The sequence below is a fragment of the Saimiri boliviensis genome, chromosome 1, assembly GCF_048565385.1.
Source record: "Saimiri boliviensis isolate mSaiBol1 chromosome 1, mSaiBol1.pri, whole genome shotgun sequence".
NCBI classification, from domain to species: domain Eukaryota; kingdom Metazoa; phylum Chordata; class Mammalia; order Primates; family Cebidae; genus Saimiri; species Saimiri boliviensis.
Window position 1 is genome coordinate 158,326,402 of NC_133449.1, and position 15,969 is coordinate 158,342,370.

At 46.6% G+C, this 15,969-nt stretch overlaps 1 non-coding gene across 1 annotated transcript; it reads left to right on the plus strand.

Moving 5' to 3' along the window:
• Positions 1–3,952: 3,952 nt before the first annotated feature.
• LOC120365620 (U6 spliceosomal RNA) lies at positions 3,953–4,059 on the plus strand. The gene has a single exon (XR_005580513.1). It is a non-coding gene; the product is annotated as a U6 spliceosomal RNA (small nuclear RNA).
• Positions 4,060–15,969: the final 11,910 nt, after the last annotated feature.

A 15,969-nucleotide genomic window follows, 5' to 3' on the forward strand; every position in this document is an offset into this window, starting at 1 on the left:
CTCTTGAGCCCAGGAGTTCTGGGCTGCAGTGCGCTATGCTGATCGGGTGTCCACACTAAGTTCGGCATCAGTATGGTGACCTCCTGGGAGTAGGGGACCACCAGGTTGCCTAAGGAGGGGTGAACCGGCCCAGGTCAGAAACGGAGCAGGTCAAAACTCCCATGCTGATCAGCAGTGGGATCGCACCTGTGAATAGCCACTGCACTCCAGCCTGGGCAACAAGTGAGACCCCGTCTCTTAAAAAAAAAAAAAAAAAAAAAAGTTGAAATAAAAGCAAATAATTCTATAGGTGTTCTGAGGATATGGCAACAAAGGTGACAGTGGTACCAGATGACTGAAGTCTCAGAAGTCCTGCTCTGGACTTGGATTACAATTATAAAATTAAAAGTATAAAATACTCCTTGTATTTTAGACACTGTCCTCCTCTCCCTCTTGCCCCCCGCCCTGGCTGTCCTTCCTGTGGCCCTTTGTGAGGCTCTAAGAAACATTAGGGAAATGATATTTTTAATTGTAAAGCACAAGAGAGGCCCAGAAGAGTCCCTGGGTGAAGGAGCTGGCGAGGCTCTGAAATGGATCCATATGCCCCTGGGCATCCCACGGCACTGAGCCCCACCCAGACCCACTCCCATGGCTGCCCTCCCACGAGCACAAGATGGCTTTCTTATTCCTTGGCCAGTTGAGCAGTTGAGGGAAGCTAGATGCTGCCTGTCTTTGGGGCTAAAACTCTGGGCTGGAAACTGCAGAGGATCTTAAGGGGTAGAAAGTCCCAGGCCTGGATTCAATCCAAGATGCACCTGGCCCTCAAGTCAGCCATAGCCTGAGGGGGTAAGAGTGATCTCAGAGAAACTGAGACTTCTCTCCAAGGAGCTGGGAGACAGAAAGCTATGTGATTGGGAGACGGGAGAGATAAAAAAGATGATTCTATTTTTTTTTTTTTAAGATGGGGTTTCACCATGATGGCCAGGCTGGTCTTGAACTCCTGACCTCAGGTGATCCACCCGCCTCAGCCTCCCAAAGTGTTAGGATTACAGGCGTGAGCCACTGTGCTCGGCAAAAAGATGATTCTAAAAGGAGGCATCCCCCCTGCCTCTTCCTTGCCTTCCATCTCTAGGTATTATCTCATTCATGTAAGTGAGTCCTCTCCTCTGAGCGGGGCAATGAGAAAATGGTAGGGACACAGTGGAAAACAACTAGTCTCTGTCTTTGTGGAACTCACAGGACAGTGAAGAAGACAGACGAGTAAACAGCTATGATGACTGGGCGCAGTGGTGCGTGCCTGTAGTCCCAGCTACTCGGGAGGCTGAGGTGGGAGGATCGCTTGAGCCCAGGAGTTCTGGGCTGTAGTGCGCTATGCTGATCGGGTGTCCACACTAAGTTTGGCATCAATATGGTGACCTCCCGGGAGTAGGGGACCACCAGGTTGCCTAAGGAGGGGTGAACCGGCCCAGGTGGGAAACAGAGCAGGTCAAAACTCCTGTGCTGATGAGTGGTGGGATCGTGCCTGTGAATAGCCACTGCAATCCAGCCTGGGCAACATAGCGAGACCCTGTCTCTTAAAAAAAGAAAAAGAAAGAAAGGAAAAACAGCTATGATGGAGCCTGTAGAGTGCAATGGTACCTAACCCAGACTTTGAGAGTCAGGACACTTTACAAAGTGATGAGTAAGCTGAGAACTGAAGGATGGTAAGAGTGAGAAGTTGATGTCCACAGGGGAGTTTTTACCGGGTAGAGAGAACAAGTATATACCACCACAGCTGAGATCCTCGTCTGACAGCAATTATAAGTGGACCAATTTATCAGAATGCATTGGAGGTGGAGAGGGTGAAAGGGGCAAGATTTGTAGAGAGATGAGGCTGGAGGGGCCTGCAGGGGCCAGGATATGCAGGGACTTGTAAGCCACCTTAAGAAGCTTGAATGGGCTGGGCGCGGTGGCTCAAGCCTGTAATCCCAGCACTTTGGGAGGCCAAGGCGGGTGGATCACGAGGTCAAGAGATCGACACCGTCCTGATCAACATAGTGAAACCCCATCTCTACTAAAAATACAAAAATTAGCTGGGCATGGTGGCGCGTGCCTGTAATCCCAGCTACTCAGGAGGCTGAGGCAGGAGAATTGCCTGAACCCAGGAGGCGGAGGTTGCGGTGAGCCGAGATCGCGCCATTGCACTCCAGCCTGGGAAACAAGAGCGAAACTCCGTCTCAAAAAAAAAAAAAAAGAAAAAAAAAAGAAAAGAAAAGAAGCTTGAATGGTATCCTGGAGGGAATGAAATGTTTAGGCAAGACAGTGACATCATCAGATTCGTGCTTAAGAGACTATTCATACTACACTAGAGGCAGCTCTTGAATTTGTCTCCACATTTCTATCTTCACTGTCATTCCCTGGACTGCTGCAGTAGCAAGTTCTCCCCACTGAGTCACCTAGCATGCTATGGCTCTGAGTGAATCTTTCCTTCTCTGTTGCCCAGACTGGAGTGCAGTGGTGCAATCATAGCTCACCACAGCCTCCAACTCCTGGGCTCAAGCGATCCTCCCACCTAAGCTAGAATAACAGGCATGTGCCACTATGCCCAGCTAATTCTTAAAATTTTTTTGTAGAGATGATGTATTAGTCTGTTCTCATGCTGCGTAAAGAAATACCAGAGACTGGGTAATTTATTTATTTGAGACAGAGTCTCACTCTGTCACCAGGCGCCAGGCTGGAGTGCAGTGGCACAATCTCGGCTCACTGCAACCTCCGCCACCCGGGTTCAAGCAATTCTCCTGCCTCAGCCTCCTGAGTAGCTGAGACTACAAGTGCACGCCACCACGCCCAGCTAATTTTTGTATTTTTAGTAGAGACGGAGTTTCACCATGTTGGCCAGGATTGTCTCGATCTCTCGACCTGGTGATCCGCCAGCCTCAGCCTCCCAAAATGCTGGGATTACAGGCTTGAGCCACCACACCCGGCCGAGACTGGGTAATTTATAAAGGAAAGAGGTTTAATTGACTTACAATTCAGCATCACCGGGAAGGCCTCAGGAAACTTACAGTCATGGCGAGAGGGGAAGCAAACACATCCTTCTTTACATGGTGGCAGGAAGAAATGCAAGGTGAAACAGGGAAAGCTCCTTATAAAACTATCAGATCTGGAGAGAACTCACTATCATGAGAACAGCATGGGGAAAGTGCCTCCATAATCTAATCACTGCCCACAAGGTCCCTCCCATGACATATGGGGATTATAGGAACTACAATTTAAGATGAGATTTGGGTGGAGGCATAGACAAACCATATAAGATAGGGTCTCTCTCTATATATATGTATATTTTTTGTTGTTTGGTTGTTTGTTCTGTTTTTGAGATGGAGTCTTACTCTGTCACCCAGACTGGAGTGCAATGGCATGATCTCTGCTCACTGCAACTTCCACCTCGGGGATTCAAGAGATTCTCCTGCCTCAGCCTCCTGAGTAGCTGGAATTAAACAGGTGTGTGCCACCATGCTCAGCTAATTTTTGTATTTTTAGTGGAGACAGGGTTTCACCATGTTGACCAGGCTAGTCTCAAACTCCTGACCTCACATGATTTGCCCACTTCGGCCTCCCAAAGTGCTGGGATTAGAGGTGTGAGTCACTGCCCCTGACCAGGGTCTCGTTATGTTGCCCAGGCTGGTCCCAACCTCCTGGTCTCAAGCAGTCCTCTGCCTGGGTCTCCCAAAGTGATGGGATCATAAGCATGAGCAAACATGCCCAGCCTAGGATATTTCACATAAATGGTATAATGCAATATATGGTCTTCTGTTGTTGCTTTCTTTCACTTAGCATAATGTTTTCAAGATTTAGGTGGCCTACTTTCTATAATGTCTTTTAGGCATTCTTTGTGTCTTTATGCATGTGCCTTTTCTCACCGACAAAGCCATAAGCCACCCATAGGCACAATTCATGTTTGAATGTGTATAGTCCCTAGAAAAGATTGCTCCGCATGCTCACTTCAGCAGCACCGATACCAAAATTGGAACGATACAGAGAAGGTTAGCATGGCCCCTGCACAAGGATGACACGCAAATTCATGAAGGGTTCCATATTTTTAAAATTTTCACAATCTGACAAAGGGCTAATATCCAGAATCTACAAAGAACTAAAGCAGATTTACAAGAAAAAACAAACAAACAAACAAACCCATACAAAAGTGGGCAAAGGATATGAACAGATACTTTTCAAAGTATCGTATGAGGCCAGCAAACATACAAAAAATGCTCATCATCAGTGGTCATTAGAGAAAAGTAAATCAAAACCACATCGAGATACCATCTCATGCCAGTTAGAATGGCGATCATTAAAAAATCTGGAGACAACAGATGCTGGAGAGGATGTGGAGAAATAGGAACACTTTTACACTTGTTGGTGAGAATGTAAATTAGTTCAACCATTGTGGAAGAGAGTGTGGTGATTCCTCAAGGACCTAGAAATAGAAATTCCATTTGACCCAGCAATCCTATTACTGGTTATATACCCAAAGGATTATAAATCGTTCTATTGGCCGGGTGCGGTGGCTCATGCCTGTAATCCCAGCACTTTGGGAGGCCTAGGCGGGTGGATCACCTGAAGTTGGGAGTTCGAGACTAGCCTGACTAACATGCAGAAACCTCGTCTTAAAATAAATAAATAAATAAATCGTTCTGTTATAAAGACATATGCACACGTCTGTTCACTGTGTCACTGTTTACAATAGCAAAGACCTGGAACCCACTCAAATGCCCACCGATGATAGACTGGACAAAGAAAATGTGGCACATATAAACCATGGAATGCTATGAAGCCATAAAAAACGATGAGTTCATGTCTTTTGTAGGGACATGGATGAATCTGGAAATCATCATTCTCAGCAAACTGACACAAGAACAGAAAATCAAACTCCTCATGTTCTCACTCATAGGAGGGTATTGAACAAAGAGAACACATGGACACAGGGAGGGGAGCATCACACATTGAGGTCTGTTGGGGGTGGCTAGGGGAGGGTGGGGAGGTTGGGGTGGGATAACATGGAAAGAAATGCCAGATGTAGGTGATGGGGGGATGGAGGCAGCAAACCACATGGCCACGTAGGTACCTCTGCAACAATCCTGCATGATCTGCACATGTACCCCAGAACCTAAAGTGCAATTAAAAAAGAAAAGAAAAGAAAAGATTGCTCTGCATGACCTTGCAGTAGTTAAAAAACAAGTCGGCCGGGCGCGGTGGCTCAAGCCTGTAATCCCAGCACTTTGGGAGGCCGAGGCGGGTGGATCACGAGGTCGAAAGATCGAGACCATCCTGGTCAACATGGTGAAACCCCGTCTCTACTAAAAATACAAAAAAACTAGCTGGGCGTGGTGGTGCATGCCTGTAATCCCAGCTACTTAGGAGGCTGAGGCAGGAGAATTGCCTGAGCCCAGGAGGTGGAGGTTGCGGTGAACCGAGATCGTGCCATTGCACTCCAGCCTGGGTAACAAGAGCGAAACTCCGTCTCAAAAAAACAAAAAAACAAAAAAAAAAACAAGTCAAATTCCTATCACAAGAGTCATTGCTACCCCGCAGTCTCCTGTGATCTATTTTACCACCCTGGGTACTGTCTTTATAGCACTTACCACAGATGAAATTGCCTTGTGTGTTTATTTATGAGCCTATTCTCTGTTGCCTTCTCCCCAGAATGTAAGTGCCATGAAAGCAGGGACCTAGTCTGTCTTTGTCACCACTGTAGCCCTTGTGCCTCACACAATGCCTGTATTTATTTCACAGTGATGATGTTTCCATTATCAAAAATTTACCATATTATTTTATATTTGTTTTACCATAATTTTAAAAATCAGCCTTTATAGTTACAAAGATTAGAAAATTTAAGAAATAATGTTACAGTTATTTTCAAGAAATTTACTTACTCCCAAAGTGCTTGGATTACAGGTGCCAGCCAGTACAGCTGTCCTTGCTTTTCTTGATGTTTTCTCTCTCTAGTGGTTTTTGCTTCTCTCACAGGCTTTCTTTGCCTTTCCCTCTATGCCTATTTAAAAAATGTAAAATGGGCTGAGCATGGTGGCTCATGCCTATAATCCCAGCACTTTGGGGGGCAGAGGTTGGGAGGTACTGCTTGAGATCATGAGTTCAAGAGCAGCCTAAGCAACATAGTAAGACCCCCCTCCCCCGCATCTCTATAAAAGTGAAAAACAATATCTGGGCCTGATGGTATGCACCTGTAGTCCCAGCTACTCTGGAGGCTGAGGCAGGAGGATCACTTGAGCCTGGGAAGTTAAGGCTGTAGTGAGCCATGATCACGCCACTGCTCTCTACCCAGGGTGACAGAGTGAGACTCTGTCGCAAAAAGATGAAAATTAAAATAAAAAGCAAAAGCATAGCCGGGCACGGTGGCTCACACCTGTAATACCAGCACTTTGGGAGGCCGAGGCGGGTGGATCACAAGGTCACGAGATCGAGGCCATCCTGATCAACATGGTGAAACCCCATCTCTACTAAAAATACAAAACATTAGCTGGGCATGGTGGCGCGTGCCTGTAATCCCAGCTACTCAGGAGGCTGAGGCAGGAGAATTGCCTGAACCCAGGAGGCGGAGGTTGCGGTGAGCCGAGATCGTGCCATTGCACTCCAACCTGGGTAACAAGAGCAAAACTCCATCTCAAAAAAATTTAAAAAATTAAAAATAAAATAAAAAAAAAACACAAAAGTATAAAATAACACATGATTATATTTTCGTACAAATTCAAGGCCAGGCACAGTGGCTCACACCTATCATCCCAGCACTTTGGGAGGTTGCAGCAGAAGGATCACTTGAGACCAGCAGTTCAAGACCAGCCTAGGCAATATAGAGAGACTCTGTCTCTAATTAAAACAAAGAAAAAAAGAAATTCAAGATAGAAGTATGAAGAAATAAATATAAAAGTCTCTCCCCTTCATCTTTTTCACTCCACTGTATCCCTTCCTCGAGGCTAACATTACTTACGGTGTTTTATGCATGCATGGCTGATCTTGATCTCTCTGCTGCTGGCCCTTTCTTTCTCTCTCTCTCTCTCTGGCTCTGTGCATGGGTTCATTGGGTCTCAGTCTCTCTACTTATGTTTCTTCTGTTTCTCTGTGTGTCTCTTTCTCTGGACTCTCTCAATGTCACTATGTCTCTTTCCCTTCTATCTCTGCCTCTGCCTCTTACTCTCTCTCTTTCTTCATCTCTGTCTCATTCTGTTTCTGCCTCTCTTATCAGAATACAGTTTTTAAAAGTTAAAAACATGACTCTCATAAAAAATGAACAAAAACAAATAAAAAATGAGCACGTTAATGATTTATTTAACCCATTAATGAGGGAATGCGCGGGATAGTAAAGCTGGTTCAAAGAGAATTCAAAAACAGATTATACAGCTACAGCATTCTTCTAATGCTGGAAAAAGACCACTGGGTAATATACAAAACTGGTTAATGCCCTACAAGGCAATTGCACTGTCACCTCTGGGATTTTTTTTTTTTTCTTTTCTTTTTTTTTAAGTGGGCAGAAACTTGCAAGTTAACGTGTAACTTCAAAGTCAGTGCCCTAATCAATAGTGAGCAGCAAGCCAAACAAAGATATATTCCCAAGAGACGATGATCCCTGGATGGACCTGTAGACCATGTTCCAGTCCAACACTGAGAGGACATGCCGTTTCACCCTTTTGTTTTGTTGCTAAGTTTCAGGTCAGTTTTCTTCACATATGTTTCTGTGTCTGTCTTGTCTCTCTGTCTTCTTGCGCCTCTCTCTCTCTCTCTCTCTCTCTCTCTCTCTTTTAAGATGGAGTCTCGCTCTTTTGCCCAGGCTGGAGTACAGTGGTGCCATCTTAGCTCACTGAATAGCTGGGATTCCTCCTAAGTAGCTGGGATTACAGGCATGTGCCACTATGCCCAATTAATTGTGGTATTTTTAAAGCCGGGCGCGGTGGCTCAAGCCTGTAATCCCAGCACTTTGGGAGGCCGAGGCGGGTGGATCACGAGGTCGAGAGATCGAGACCATCCTGGTCAACATGGTGAAACCCCGTCTCTACTAAAAATACAAAAAATTAGCTGGGCATGGTGGCACGTGCCTGTAATCCCAGCTACTCAGGAGGCTGAGGCAGGAGAATTGCCTGAACCCAGGAGGCGGAGGTTGCGGTGAGCCGAGATCGCGCCATTGCACTCCAGCCTGGGTAACAAGAGCGAAACTCCGCCTCAAAAAAAAAAAAAAATTGTGGCATTTTTAGTAGAGATGGGGTTGTACCATGTTGGCCAGGCTGGTCTCGAACTTCTGACCTCAGGTGATCCACCCCCTCCCCACCACCTTGGCCTCCCAAAGTGCTAGGATTACAGGAAGGAGCCACTGCACTCGGCCTCTGTCTCTCTCTTGATCACAGCAGACTCTCAGTGCCTGTCGCTCCCTTCCACTGTCTGATTATGTCTGTCTTCCTTTGTCTCCTTTCTCTGTCTTGGTTTAACAAACTTATTTTAATCTCCTTCCCTTAGGGCTTGATCATGAGCCAGGACCTGCACCAGGAGCTACAGGGAGAGGACAGAGCTGAATCCGACATGCCCTTGACACTGTGTTTCTTTGCAGAATTGAAAGGAAATCAAATGGAAGTTCTGAGTGCTTGGAGGAGAGGAACTGAGGGTATGGGGACGTGGCAAGGAAAGGGAGGGCCAGCAAGCTGCAGTGGGCTGGAGTGAGCTCCCAGCTTCGGCTGGCTGGGCGGAGATGATTTCACACCACAAAAATGTCTGATTCAGGAGAATAACCTAACTTGGGATGGGGCTGGGAAGTGAGCCGTTCAGTGGGAGGTGGGGGAGCTGGAGCTCTCAGTGTTGGGCCAGATAGGGTGGCTGGCTATGATCTGTTCTGACCCTTGTGTCTCCCTCATTGTTCTGGGATCTTAGGAAAGAAACAATTCTCCCATGCTGCAAGTGAAAGGGCAGAATCCAGCCTCTAGAGAGTTAGCAAGACAAACTTAGGGTTGCAACCCTGAAGAATCATAAAGTCTCTGCCAGCAAACTCAGGGATCTGAGTAAGGAATTCACGGGAGGAAGAGAAGCAGGCGATAGAGGAGGAAAACACTGAATTTAATGGTCAAAAGGCCTTTAAGTTACATGGCCTTGTGATTTTCAAGCATTTTATTAGCTGCAGAATCCTTATTTACAATTAATATAGCAAAACAACAGCTGCCTCTGAGGGCTTCTCAGAAGGATCTGGACCCCATCATCTTGGTTCTCATCACCCGCTGTCTGGAAACTGTGACTTAACCCAATAGCTTCATTTTACAAATGAGCAAACTGGCTGGGCATAGTGGCTCACACCTGCAATCCCAGCACTTTGGGAGGCTGGGGCAGGTGGATCACTTGAGGTCAGGAGTTTGAGACCAGTCTGGCCAACATGGTGAAATTCTGTCTCTACTATAAGTACAAAAATTAGCCAGCTGGGCATGGTGGCAGGTGCCTGAAATCCCAGCTACCTGGGAAGCTGAGACAGGAGAATTGCTTGAACCCAGGAGGCAGAGGTTGGAGTGAGCCGAGATCGCACCATTGCACTCCAGCCTGGGCAACAGAATGAGACACCATCTCAAAAAGACAAAAACAGACCGGGCGCGGTGGTTCAAGCCTGTAATCCCAGCACTTTGGGAGGCCGAGGCAGGTGGATCACGAGGTCAAGAGATCGAAACCATCCTGGTAAACATGGTGAAACCCCGTCTCTACTAAAAATACAAAAACTAGCTGGGCATGGTGGCACGTGCCTGTAATCCCAGCTACTCAGGAGGCTGAGGCAGGAGAATTGTCTGAACCCAGGAGGCGGAGGTTGCGGTGAGCCGAGATCGCATCATTGCACTCCAGCCTGGGTAACAAGAGCGAAACTCCGTCTCAAAAAGAAAAAAAAAAAGACAAAAACAAATAAAAAATGAGCAAAGGTCCAGAGCAGGAAAATGATTTGCCCACATAATTTAATGATTGGGTGGGGAACCCAGGTCTCATGAATCCTTGTCCAGTGCTTATTTTAATTAATTTATTTATTTTTGAGAAAGGGTTTCACTCTGTCACCCAGACTGGACTACAGTGGCATGATCTCAGCTCACTGCAACCTCTATCTCCTGGGCTCAAGTGATTCTCATGCCTCAGCCTCCCGAGTAGCTGGGATTACAGGCATGCAGCGCGACACCTAGCTGATTTTGTATTTTCAGTAGAGATGGAGTTTCACTATGTTGGCCAGGCAGGTATTGAACTCCTGACCTCAGGTGATCCCTCTGCCTTGGCTGGAATTACAGGCATGAGCTACCACACCTGGCTTTTTTTCTTCTTCTTCTTTCAAATAGGGTTTCATTTGTTGCCCAGGCTGGAGTGCAGTGGCAGGATCACAGCTCACTGCAGCCTTGACTTCCTTGGGCTCAGGTGATCCTGACACCTCATCCTCCTGAGTAGCTGTGATCTCAGGTGCATGCCACCATACCAAGCTAATTTTTCTATTTTTTGTAGAGCCAGGTGTCCCTATTTTGCCCAGGCTGGTCTTGAACTCCTGAGCTCAAGTGATTTACCTGCCTTGGCCTCCCAAAGTGTTGGGATTACAGGCGTGAGCCACAGCACCTGACCCCTGGTTTTTCCTTTCAGGAAGACACTAGGCTAATAGATGGAGCCCCTTCCTCCTGCTTCTGGGTGGACATAGGGACTATCAGCTGGCTGCCTGCTCAGAGTGACCAGACTGCAAGCTTCCAGCAAGCAGGCTTAAGTCTTCCGTGGTTCCTGCTTGGTTCTTGGAACCCTCCCCCTCCCACAGTGGCCTGGAGAGCTTGTGATGCTCTGGGTCTTTGGACAGATCAACCCTTCTCTCCAGGGCTCATTTTTCTTCACCTGGAGAGCCACTGGGCCGAAAATAAATCAGTGCCTTTCAAACCTTTTTTTTTTCTTTTTGGCAAAGTTTTTTTTTTTTTTTTTAATTACTGAAACCACTTTTGGAAATCAAATCTTACAAGACTATACTTTCAGGGATTATTTCTACAGTTCGTAACTAGAGAAGTTTCTCTGAAACATAAATTAAAATTTCATATAAAATTTAAAAATAAAAACAAAGTACAAATACAAATAAAACAGAAAGAAAATTTTAAACAAAAGCCCGATACTTCGAACAGACAAAAGCAGTTCTGCTCTGGTTGAAGCAGCGATGGACGGGGGGACTGGAGATCCACCTCCTTGGCCTTCCCTATGTCCCTTGACTACTGCATGGAACTCCCAGAGCTCCACAGAATGCAGTCAGAAACTGACATGGGAAATCTCGAAGAATCATGACAAGACGCTCCCGTCTGAGGAAAGGTATGGGAGCCAGGAGTGGGGAGAGATGACATGAAGTGGGCTGTGCTGGATCAGCCTCAGATGACAGTGAGGCCTGCCTTATCTCAGGTAGGGGAGGAGAAGAGACCGGGTGGGGGAAGGGATGGGGCTGAGCTGCTTAGTCCAGATCACCCTTCCTTATCAGCCATCTGCCCCAGCCCAGAGACCAGAGAGGACAGACCCTTCAGGCTGCGTCTCGGGTTGGCTGAGTAACGCAGCATAGGCTGCCACGTCTCTGGGCTGGCGGGGCTGTCGTTATTCCTGGCTTCACAGCAGCTGAACTAAAGAGAGGTTTGGTTTGTGGGCCACGTCAGGGAACATGTAAGAGCTGCCACGTTGTCAGGGTTGGGTTATTGGGCTTTCCCCCTCCTTCAGAGAAGATTTCCAGGCATGCGGGGTTTCAGAAGAAAATTGATGCCTGCATGTGAGTGTTCCCTGGACCTGGACCAGCAGCAGCAATATTACAGACCTGGGGATTGGGGCAGACTGAGCCAATCTGCTGCCGAGCTCCTAACCCTCCCCAGAGCAGCAGGGAGCCCTGCAGCCTCAAAGTCATGGATACAGAGCCCTGGAAAAAGGCTGAAGGGCTATGAAACCAATAATGCAAATCTTTAACCTCGAGAGTGCTCATCCACATCAACAGCAGAAGGTGTTTTCTCAGTGTGGTTTAATAAAGAGAGCAATAGGTCAGCTAGGCATGATGGCTCAGGCCTGTAATCCTGACACTCTGGGAGGCTGAGGTGGGTGGATCACCTGAGATCAGGAGTTCGAAACTAGCCTGACCAATATGGCGAAACCCTGTCTTTACTAAAAGCACAAAAACTAGCCGGGCGTGGTGACATGCACCTGTAGTCCCAGCTACTTGGGAGGCTGAGACAGGAGAATGGCTTGAACCTGGGAGGCAGAGGTTGCAGTGAGCCAAGATGGCACCACTGCACTCCAGCCCAGGTGAGAGAGGGAGACTCCGTCTCAAAAATAAAAAAAAGAAAATTAAAAAAAAAAGCAATAAGTCAAAGAGTTAGTTAGCTTGGGTCAAGCCCCAGCTCTGCTATTTATTGGCTGGGAGACCCAGGCCAGTTCACTTTATCTTTCTGAACCTCAGTTCTTCTTCAAACGAGGGTATTGGAGCAAATAAAAACATTTCCCAAAGAGTCTGTTAGAAAACAAAGTTCTGTGGAATGCATTAAGAAATTCATGAAAAAGAAGACTCTGTGATAGCTTTAATAGAGTTCAACAGGTCTTCTTGCTGATATTTTCAGAGCCTTTAAGATTTCAATGCGTCTCAGGAATATCCACAAGGAAGGTAGTGAGTGCTGCATTTCACAAATGCACTTGAATCCACGGTCCCCCTATCTTTCTGGAATGTGTTACAGGACTAATATTTTGTGAAACAGACTTTGGAAAGTGTTGAATTAGATAATCTACTTATAAGATAGCTGACATTGATGAAGTGCTTCAGACATGCAACAGTGAACCAAACGCATTACAGATATGATCTCATTTAATCCTCACAAACACCTCACGAGAACTTTACACTGGAGGAAGCTGAGGCTGGAGGTTAATAACATGCCTCAAGTCTTCTAGAGTTAAATAACTTTGGCCCAGGACCCCAACCCAGAGATCTGACTCAAATAAATAAGACTACTAAGCATCCTCTTATATTTACTGACTTCCTAAAATCTATGTTCACTTGAATCTTACACTGACTTTGTACCCAGGAGAGTGAAGTATCTTAATCATGTCCATTTAACAGATAAGAAGACTCAGGTTTGGAAAGGAAAAGTGAGCTGCTTAAGGTCAGAATATAAGCAGAGCCTCAGGGCACAGGTTCTACTAAGGGAAGAACCCAAATCAGAACTTAAATGACTGCTTCTTTCTTCTTGGGTGATGCTATGGTTTGAACATGTACCCCTAAATGCATGTGTTGAAAACTGAATCCTCAATGCAGCAGTGTCGGGAGGTGGGGTCTGTTGGGAGATGTTTAGATCCGGAGGGCCCTGCCCTAATGAGCTGATGAACATCAGTTAGGGTTTGAGGCTGCAGGTTCTGTCTCTTGCTCTCGTTCCCACTCTCTCTTTGCTCTTCCACCTTGACATGATACAGCATGAAGACCTTTGCCAGATGCTAGCCCCTCAGGCTTGGACTTGCCAGCTCCAGAATCATGAGCCAATAAATTTATGTTTATTATAAATCACCCAGTTCCAAGTATTCTGTTATAACAACACAAAACAAAGACCAGTGGGTTTGTGTCAACATGAGAAATCACAGCCAACGCATTGTGAACATTTGTCACCTCAGTGGAGAGGGAGCCTCTGTGAGAATGAGTGTCTTGGCAAACTCTCATCGGGACCCTGGTTGTGGGGAGTGGGCAGTGGGTGCAGGGGAAAGAGTCTTGACTGAGTGTTAAGTATTTGAGAGCTTTCATTTCAGCTCCCCCATGGGCCAACTGTGTGACCTTGGGCAAGTCTCTCTGTCTTCCCAATCCCAAAATGGGCTTAATGAATACTGACTTTTCTACTTTGTAGACTAAATGTGCCACTCAATAAAATTAGGGGGATAAAAGTCCTTTGTGGGTCAGGCACGGTGGCTCACGCCTGTAACCCTAGCACTTTGGGAGGCCTAGATTACTAGGTCAGGAGTTCAAGACCAGCCTGGCCAACATGGTGAAACCCTGTCTCTATTAAAAAATACAAAAAGTAGCTGGGCATGGTGGCACACGCCTATAATCCTTAGCTACTCAGGAGCCTGAGGCAGGAGAATTGCTTGAACGCAGGAGGCAGAGGATGCAGTGAGCTGAGATCACGCCCTTGTACACCAGCCTGAGCGAGACTCCATCTCAAAGAAAAAAAAAAAAGTCTTTGTGAGCTGCAAATAGCTAAAGGAGAAACCTTCAACTGCTCAGTGGGTGTGCTGCAAGTGGTAAGTGCTGAGGTTAAATTTCATCTTCCTCTGTTTGGCCTTGGCCTGGTTGGTGGATGCTCTGCTTCAGGGACCCAGGGCCAGATGACAATGGGTTCTTTGTGCCCATTATCAGACAATGGGAAAGCCTGCCTGAAGAAAGATACAGTAACAGGGCAACAGGCTGAGTCAGCCTCCAATGTGCTTGAACCTTCTTAGCTTGGCAGCCTTGACGTTCAGCCAGCCTCACAAAGGGTACATTTGAGAGTTCTGATACATAATCCTCATCTCAAAGGGGTCAGCCTGCCCAGTCTCTGCCTCCAGAGATTTGGAACAGGCCAGAGCTGGCTTCAGCCTGGGAGACAAAGGCCCCAGGCCTAGCTGTCCACACTGTAACCTTGGGCTTTTTGAACCTCAATTTTCGCAGCCACACATAGAAAAACTGGGAATGGATAGGGCCAAAGGGCCCTATCAGCTCTAAGCTTTGAAAGAATAGGAGAGATCCAATCTGAGCTTGAATAATTGGGTTTGGATTTGGGGCCAGTGGGGGAAGGGAGGCAGCCCTGGTCAGAAGGTGGAACAGGCAGTGGTGTGCATGGGGAAGCCACGGAGAAAGGGGTCTGGAGTGGAACTACTTGTGTGCATTCCTGACTTCTCCACTGTGGGATCTTGACCAAGTGATTTAGTTCTCTGAACTTTTCTTTACTCATCTTTAAAATGGGAATGGTAATTGTACCCACCTATGATAGACAAAGTAGTGGCCCCTCCAAAGATGGACATGCCTTAATCCTCAGAACCTAGGTTATCTTACATGGCAAAGGGGGCTTTGCAGATTACTTTAAGGATTTCAACGTGGGAAGATTATCTTAGATTATTTGGGTGGGCCCATTGTAATCACAAGCATTCTTAAAAATTGAAGACCAAAGCGTCTAAGTCAGGAAAAGATGTCAAGGCAGAAGCAGAGTTGGAGTGATGTGCTTAGAAGACAGAGTGAGCCGGGCACGGTGGCTCAAGCCTGTAATCCCAGCACTTTGGGAGGCCGAGGCGGGTGGATCACGAGGTCGAGAGATCGAGACCATCCTGGTCAACATGGTGAAACCCCGTCTCTACTAAAAATACAAAAAAATTAGCTGGGCATGGTGGCACGTGCCTGTAATCCCAGCTACTCAGGAGGCTGAGGCAGGAGAATTGCCTGAACCCAGGAGGCGGAGGTTGCGGTGAGCCAAGATCGCGCCATTGCACTCCAGCCTGGGTAACAAGAGCGAAAACTCCGCCTCAAAAAAAAAAAAAAAGACAGAGTGAGGGTTCACAAGCCAAGGAATGTGGGTGCCCTCTAGAAGCTGAAAACAGGTAAGAAAACAGATTCTTCCCTCAAGCCTCTGAAAGGAACGCAGCCCAATGACACCTTGATTTTAGGACTTTTGACCTTCAGAACTACAAGATAATATGTGTTTTTAAGTCATCAAGTTTGTGGTAATTTACTATAGTAATGATTGAAAGCAAATATTCTGTCTAAGTGTTGTTGTGTTAAATGAAATAATGAACATAAAGTGTTTTGCCCTATGTCTGCTCTGTATTATAGATATGTATGTATATATACATATATATATATATCCTTTTTTTTTTTTTGAGACAGAGTCTCACTCTGTTACCCAGGCTGGAGTGCAGTGGCCGGATCTCGGCTCACTGCAACCTCTGCCTCCCAGATTCAAGTGATTCTCCCGCCTCATCCTCCCGAGTAGCTGGGATTAG